Here is a 7500-nt window from a genome sequence, read left to right on the forward strand (position 1 = left end):
GTTAAGGTTGATACGGACAAACCACACAGCAGGATGTCACAGCGTCTCAGAACACCTTGAGAGAGAGAACTGTCTAGACGGCCTCCTTCAACCTCCTTCAAGTCGCATATTTTGTGTGAGTGTCTTTAGTGATAGTTACATATATTTTTATCAGTGTATTAAACCTTTGGGCATATAAATTCTAAGAAAGTCTCATCAAAGTCTCCAGATGTCCTTCTGCATCCTTCTAAGATGTTGTTAAAACCAGTAAAATTGTAAGTGCAGACGTGTGTCTTCATGGTGTAGTTCAGTGGTTGTCAACCTGTGGTCCGCTGACACCTGCGATAACAAGACCAGGGAAAGCGGTCACAGACCTCTGGGAATCCACTCAATTCTATTATAACTGTGAGCATTGCGATTTTTTTTTTTGAGATAGAAAATTGATGGTTGTAATCGAAGATGTTTTCAATGAATCTTTTGTTCACTTAAAACCATTCTATATTTTTAAATTGTATCGTCTAGCATTAATAAGCAGCTGCATCACAACCTAACTGACTCGTGATCAACACCCGGGTTATGTCAGATGTATGAGTGAAAGTTACGTTAGATTTAGCTCGGCTATATTAGACTAGGTCAACTTTGACTATGTCCTCTCCTATTTAAGTTCCAAGAAAGCTACAGAATTAGTGAGTTATATTGTATAAGTTCTTACTGAGGTACTGGATGTCTTCAGCCTCCCTATCTACTCAGACCTGTTTTTCTTGTAATATATCCAGTTTTTGTGCACATATGTGACGTGAGTCAGGTAAGTGGATGTGTGTGGATACTTACCGAGGAGTGTTTGCTGGGGTCGAGTCATGGTGCCTCACATCACTTCTTCAACTTCAATTTCTAGAATCATCGGTTTCCGGCCTCGTCAGGTGTTTCTTACCTACTCTTGAAACTGTTTCTTGACTTTGCTTCTGCCATCTTCTAGCTCTTGCTATAAATTTAGTACAATGAGACTGAAAATGAATTTCCTTAAATCCCAGTGATTTTATCTTTCATCTTTGACCTCTTGTTATGACCTCGCTGTTCATGAAGTGTGTCCCTGTCTGCTCTCTCAGGTCATCTGAGAATCTTGTATGTCATAATCAGATCTCGGATCCTTTCTGTGTTTTAGTACATACTTGACTAGTGAAGGGCTGTATGCTGGTTCCGCATACTCCGTGATGAGTCGGATATATATCGTGTATAGAATATAAAAAGTCATTGTTTTTAGGTTCCTGGAGAAACTTCTGAGATGAGCTAATGTCGCATCAGCTACAGATATGTCATGTTTGACCTTCACTCTAAGTTTTTTTTAATCACTGACCATTATCTATAGTTTCTTGCTTATCGAGCTGCACTCCGTGCCTGGTCTTCTCTTTTATTGATATTCCACATATTTAGGCTGAACTTCAGTAAATATTCGTTTGACTTTGACCAATCTTCATACTTGTCCAAGTCTTCCATTTGCCTGTTTCGATCCTCCTTCGTTTTCATTATTCTCATTAGTTTTAAGTCATCGGCAAACATTGAAGCATGTGATTCAGTCCCCTATAGCAAGTAACTTACGTATATTAACAAGAGTAATAGTTCTAGTATTAATGTTTGTGTATCCCACTTGTTAGATGCTCCTAAGGTGTTTAATATTCACTGCAGAACGTAACTTTGTATCTCTGCTTCCTTCTCTAGTACATTAATCTTGTGTATGGTACAGTGTTAAGTGCTTTCCTGTTGTCAAAGAAAATGCAGTAGACTCATCCTTTTGTTTCAATCAGGATTTTTTTTTTATCTATCAAAGCACTCCAGCAGGCCATTGAGGAAAGATTTTTTTTTATTAACACGTCAGCCGTTTCCCACCAAGGCAGGGTGGCCCGAAAAAAAAGTTTCATCATCATTCACTCCATCACTGCCTTGCCAGAGGCATGCTTACACTACAGTTATGCTCACACTCCAACAGCTCGTCAAGTTCTAAAATCCATTTGCCTCCATTCGCTACTATCTAACACGCTCACGCATGCTTGCTGGAAATCAAAGCTTCTTGCAAGCAAAACCTCTTTTACCCCCTCCCTCCAACATTTCCTAGGCCGACCCCTACCCCACCTTCCCTCCACTACAGATTTATACACTCACGAAGTCATTCTATTTCGTTCATTCCTCTCTATATGTCCGAATCACCTCAACAATCTCTCCTCAGCTCTCTGGATAATAGTTTTGGTAATCCCGCAGCTCTTTCTAATTACCAAACTACGAATTCTCTGCATTATATTCACACCACATATTGCTCTCAGACATGACATCTCCACTGCCTCCAGCCTTCTCCATGTTGCAACATTCATCACCCATGCTTCACACCCATATAAGAGCGTTGGTAAAACTATACTCTCATACATTCCCCTCTTTGCTTTCATGGATAAAGTTCTTTGTCTCCACAGACTCCTCAGTGCGCAACTCACCTTTTTCTCTTCGTCAATTCTTTGATTCACCTCATCTTTCATACTGATATTCAATCTTTCATTACCTATTTTTGTTGTTATCCTCATAATCTTACTCTTTCCTATGTATACTTTTAATTTCCTTCCTTTACATTCCCTACCAAACTCATCCACCAACCTCTGCAACTTCTCTTCAGAATCTCCCAAAAGCACAGTGTCATCAGCAAAGAGCAACTGTGACAACTCCCACTTTGTATTACATTCATTATCTTTTAACTCCACACATCTTGCCAACACCCGAGCATTCACTTCTCTTAGAACTCCATCTATAAATATATCGAACAACCATTGTGACATCATAAATCCCTGTCTACGGATTACTTTTACTGGAAAATAATTTCCCTCTCTCCTACATACTCGAACCTGAGCCTCACTATCCTCGTAAAAACTCTTTACTGCTTTCAATAACCTACCTTCTGTTCAATACATTTGCAACATCTGCCACATTGCCCCCCTATCCACCCTATCATACACCTTTACCAAATCCATAGATGCCACAAAAACCTCTTTACTCTTATCTAAATACTGTTCACCTATATGTTTCACTGTAAAAACTTAAAATGTGTATTACCTATAACTAAAGCCCCTTTCTATACAAAGTTCAGTCAAAGGGCTCCCACTATCATTTACACCGGCACCCCAAACTTACCTACCACACCCTCTCTCAATGTTTCTCTTACTTTAGCATTTAGGTCTTCTACCACAATTACTCTCAAGATTATATTTCCCTAAAGTCATGCTGGTTTTCTGTACCATTTTTAAGGTTTCAACCAATCTTCCTTATTGTCTTAACAATATTTTGACCAGAATGCATGCGACCAGTAATAGCCAGAAATTCAATGTCTCGTATTTCCCCTGCTGGTATACTGACACAATGTTTGATCCCAGGAATCCGCTAGTTTCAGTCTCTAGTGACAAGATGTACATTATTCTAATAGCTTCACATTGTTCTTCCGCGCTTTCTTTCATATTTCATAGAGATACGCCGCCAGGCACAATTACTTGGGCTGTGGCCAACTCTTTTAGTACTTTCAATAATTCTACCTTCCAAATAGGAGTCTTATTCAATATTTATTGTGTTGAAGTTTAATCCAAGTTTAGTGGCGCCAGTTCCTCGGACTCACTTTATCCCACTTGAATTCGAAACAAACTTAACATCATTTTATATGAGTATTTTCTACTGCAGCCTTATTACTAGGTATTTTACACTGGTATGTGTGTGTGTGTGTGTGTGTGTGTGTGTGTGTGTGTGTGTGTGTGTGTGTGTGTGTGTGTGTGTGTGTGTGTGTGTGTGTGCACTCACCTATTTGTATTCACCTATTTGTGGTTGCAGGGGTCGATTCATAGCTCCTGGCCCCGCCTCTTCGCTGATTGCTACTAGGTCCTCTCTCTCCCTGCCCCATGAGCTCTATCATACCTCGCCTTAAAACTATGTATGGTTCCCGCCTCCACTACGTCACTTTCTAGGCTATTCCATGGCCTGACTACTCTATGACTGAAGAAATACTTCCTAACATCCCTTTGATTCATCTGAGTCTTCAGCTTCCAATTGTGACCTTTGTGTCTGTGTCCCATCTCTGGAACATCCCGTCCTTGTCCACCTTGTCTATTCTGTGCAGTATTTTATATGTCGTTATCATGTCTCCCCTGACCCTCCTGTCCTCCAGTGTCGTCAGGCCGATTTCCCTCAGCCTTTCTTCGTAGGACAATCCCCGTAGCTCTGGGACTAGTCTTGTTGCAAACCTTTGCACTTTCTCTAATTTCTTGACGTGCTTGACTAGGTGTGGATTCCAAACTGGTGCTGCATACTCCAGTATGGGCCTGACGTAAATGGTATACAGAATCTTGAACGAATCCTTATTGAGGTATTGGAACGCTATCCGTAGGTTTGCCAGGCGCCCGTATGCTGCAGCAGTTATCTGATTGATGTACACCTCAGGAGATATGCTCGGAGTTATACTCACCCCCAGATCTTTTTCCTTGAGTGAGGTTTGCAGACTTTGGCCATCTAAACTATATTGTGTCTGCGGTCTTCTTTGCCCTTCCCCAATCTTCCCCAGGCTACAAGCATGGTCCAGTTGCTGGACCATGCTTGTAGCCTGGTCCCCTTATTTGTGACTAAGGTAGCAGTCTCTGATGTCAATCCCAAAATGTTCTTTAGTTCTTTAGTCTGTTTCAGATTTTTCAGTTCCTCTTCTAAACTCTGTATCCTAGCATCTACTGCTTTGACTTGCACCTTCCACTTCCTGCTTTCCGTATCTTTACTCTCTTCCATTCTCATGCTAAGTTCTTCTAGATTCTTTTCCCATTCATGTTCCCTTTTTATGAGCTCTGCTGCCCAATCTTCCTTTGCAGTTTCCTCCTCCTGTCCCTTGGTTTTTCTTGTTGCTCTCTGGCAACCCATTTTTGTTTTAACCTGATTGCCTCAGAGTGGGAAACCTATGTAATTCTGTGTGTTAGGTTAGTATTGTGTATGCCAGAGTGTGGGGGGAAGAGGTAGAGGAGGAACTGTGGCTATATGGGAGAGGAGTGGGGAGGGGGAGTGGGAAGGAGGGAGAAGCAAGTGGGTGAGTGGGAGAGGGAGAGGGGGAAGGAGGGAGAGGTGGGGAGGGGGAGGGTGAAAGAGGGAGGGAAGGGATCAGGGGAAGGAGTGAGATGTCGGTGGGGGAGGGGGGGAGTGTATGTGTGAGTCTCCCTATGTGTGTGTGTGTGTGTGTGTGTGTGTGTGTGTGTGTGTGTGTGTGTGTGTGTGTGTTGTGTGTGTATGTTGTGTGCATGTGTGTGTGTGTGTGTGTGTGTGTGTGTGTATGAGTGTACTCACCTAGTTGTACTCACCTAGTTGAGGTTGCGGGGGTCGAGTCCGAGCTCCTGGCCCCGCCTCTTCACTGATCGCTACTAGGTCACTCTCCCTGAGCCGTGAGCTTTATCATACCTCTGCTTAAAGCTATGTATGGATCCTGCCTCCACTACATCGCTTCCCAAACTATTCCACTTACTGACTACTCTGTGGCTGAAGAAATACTTCCTAACATCCCTGTGATTCATCTGTGTCTTCAGCTTCCAACTGTGTCCCCTTGTTACTGTGTCCAATCTCTGGAACATCCTGTCTTTGTCTACCTTGTCAATTCCTCTCAGTATTTTGTATGTCGTTATCATGTCCCCCCTATCTCTCCTGTCCTCCAGTGTCGTCAGGATGATTTCCCTTAACCTCTCCTCGTAGGACATACCTCTTAGCTCTGGGACTAGTCTTGTTGCAAACCTTTGCACTTTCTCTAGTTTCTTCACGTGCTTGGCTAGGTGTGGGTTCCAAACTGGTGCCGCATACTCCAATATGGGCCTAACGTACACGGTGTACAGGGTCCTGAATGATTCCTTATTAAGATGTCGGAATGCTGTTCTGAGGTTTGCTAGGCGCCCATATGCTGCAGCAGTTATTTGGTTGATGTGCGCTTCAGGAGATGTGCCTGGTGTTATACTCACCCCAATATCTTTTTCCTTGAGTGAGGTTTGTAGTCTCTGACCCCCTAGACTGTACTCCGTCTGCGGCCTTCTTTGCCCTTCCCCAATCTTCATGACTTTGCACTTGGTGGGATTGAACTCCAGGAGCCAATTGCTGGACCAGGTCTGCAGCCTGTCCAGATCCCTTTGTAGTTCTGCCTGGTCTTCGATCAAGTGAATTCTTCTCATCAACTTCACGTCATCTGCAAACAGGGACACCTCAGAGTCTATTCCTTCCGTCATGTCGTTCACAAATACCAGAAACAGCACTGGTCCTAGGACTGACCCCTGTGGGACCCCGCTGGTCACAGGTGCCCACTCTGACACCTCGCCACGTACCATGACTCGCTGCTGTCTTCCTGACAAGTATTCCCTGATCCATTGTAGTGCCTTCCCTGTTATCCCTGCTTGGTCCTCCAGTTTTTGCACCAATCTCTTGTGTGGAACTGCGTCAAACGCCTTCTTGCAGTCCAAGAAAATGCAATCCACCCACCCCTCTCTCTCTTGTCTTACTGCTGTCACCATGTCATAGAACTCCAGTAGGTTTGTGACACAGGATTTCCCGTCCCTGAAAACATGTTGGCTGCTCTTGATGAGATCGTTCCTTTCTAGGTGTTCCACAACTCTTCTCCTGATAATCTTCTCCATGATTTTGCATACTATACATGTCAGTGACACTGGTCTGTAGTTTAATGCTTCATGTCTGCCTCCTTTTTTAAAGATTGGGACTACATTTGCTGTCTTCCATGCCTCAGGCAATCTCCCTGTTTCGATAGATGTATTGAATATTGTTGTTAGGGGTACACATAGCACCTCTGCACCCTCTCTCAATACCCATGGGGAGATGTTATCTGGCCCCATTGCCTTTGAGGTATCTAGCTCACTCAGAAGCCTCTTCACTTCTTCCTCGGTTGTGTGCACTGTGTCCAGCACTTGGTGGTGTACCCCACCTCTCCGTCTTTCAGGAGTCCCTTCTGTCTCCTCTGTGAACACTTCTTTGAATCTCTTGTTGAGTTCCTCACATACTTCACGGTCATTTCTTGTTGTCTCTCCTCCTTCCTTCCTTAGCCTGATGACCTGGTCCTTAACGGTTGTTTTCTTCCTGATGTGGCTGTATAACAGCTTCGAGTCAGATTTGGCTTTTGGTGCTATGCCGCTTTCATATTGATGTTGGGCCTCCCTTCTTATCTGTGCATATTCGTTTCTGGCTTTACGACTGCTCTCCTTATTCTCCTGGGTCCTTTGCCTTCTATATTTCTTCCATTCCCTAGCACACTTGGTTTTTGCCTCCTTGCATCTTTGGGTGAACCATGGGCTCATCCTGGCTTTTCCATTATTCCTGTTACCCTTGGGTACAAACCTCTCCTCAGCCTCCTTGCACATTGTTGCTACATATTCCATCATCTCATTAACTGGCTTCCCTGCCAGTTCTCTGTCCCACTGAACCTCATTCAGGAAGTTCCTCATTCCTGTGTAGTCCCATTTCCTGTAGTTTAGTTTCATT

At 43.6% G+C, this 7500-nt stretch overlaps 1 protein-coding gene across 1 annotated transcript in view; it reads left to right on the top strand.

Annotated features, from left to right (window-relative positions):
* The first annotated feature begins 37 nt into the window (after positions 1-37).
* The window catches only part of LOC128696231 (protein scarlet-like), a 351307-nt gene continuing 343844 nt past the window's right edge, over positions 38-7500 (top strand). Inside the window, exon 1 of the mRNA XM_070092551.1 lies at positions 38-115. The gene's annotated coding sequence lies outside the window, so the exon portion shown is untranslated. The remainder of the gene's footprint in view (positions 116-7500) is intronic.

This window comes from Cherax quadricarinatus, chromosome 39 (genome assembly GCF_038502225.1).
Source record: "Cherax quadricarinatus isolate ZL_2023a chromosome 39, ASM3850222v1, whole genome shotgun sequence".
NCBI classification, from domain to species: Eukaryota; Metazoa; Arthropoda; class Malacostraca; order Decapoda; family Parastacidae; genus Cherax; species Cherax quadricarinatus.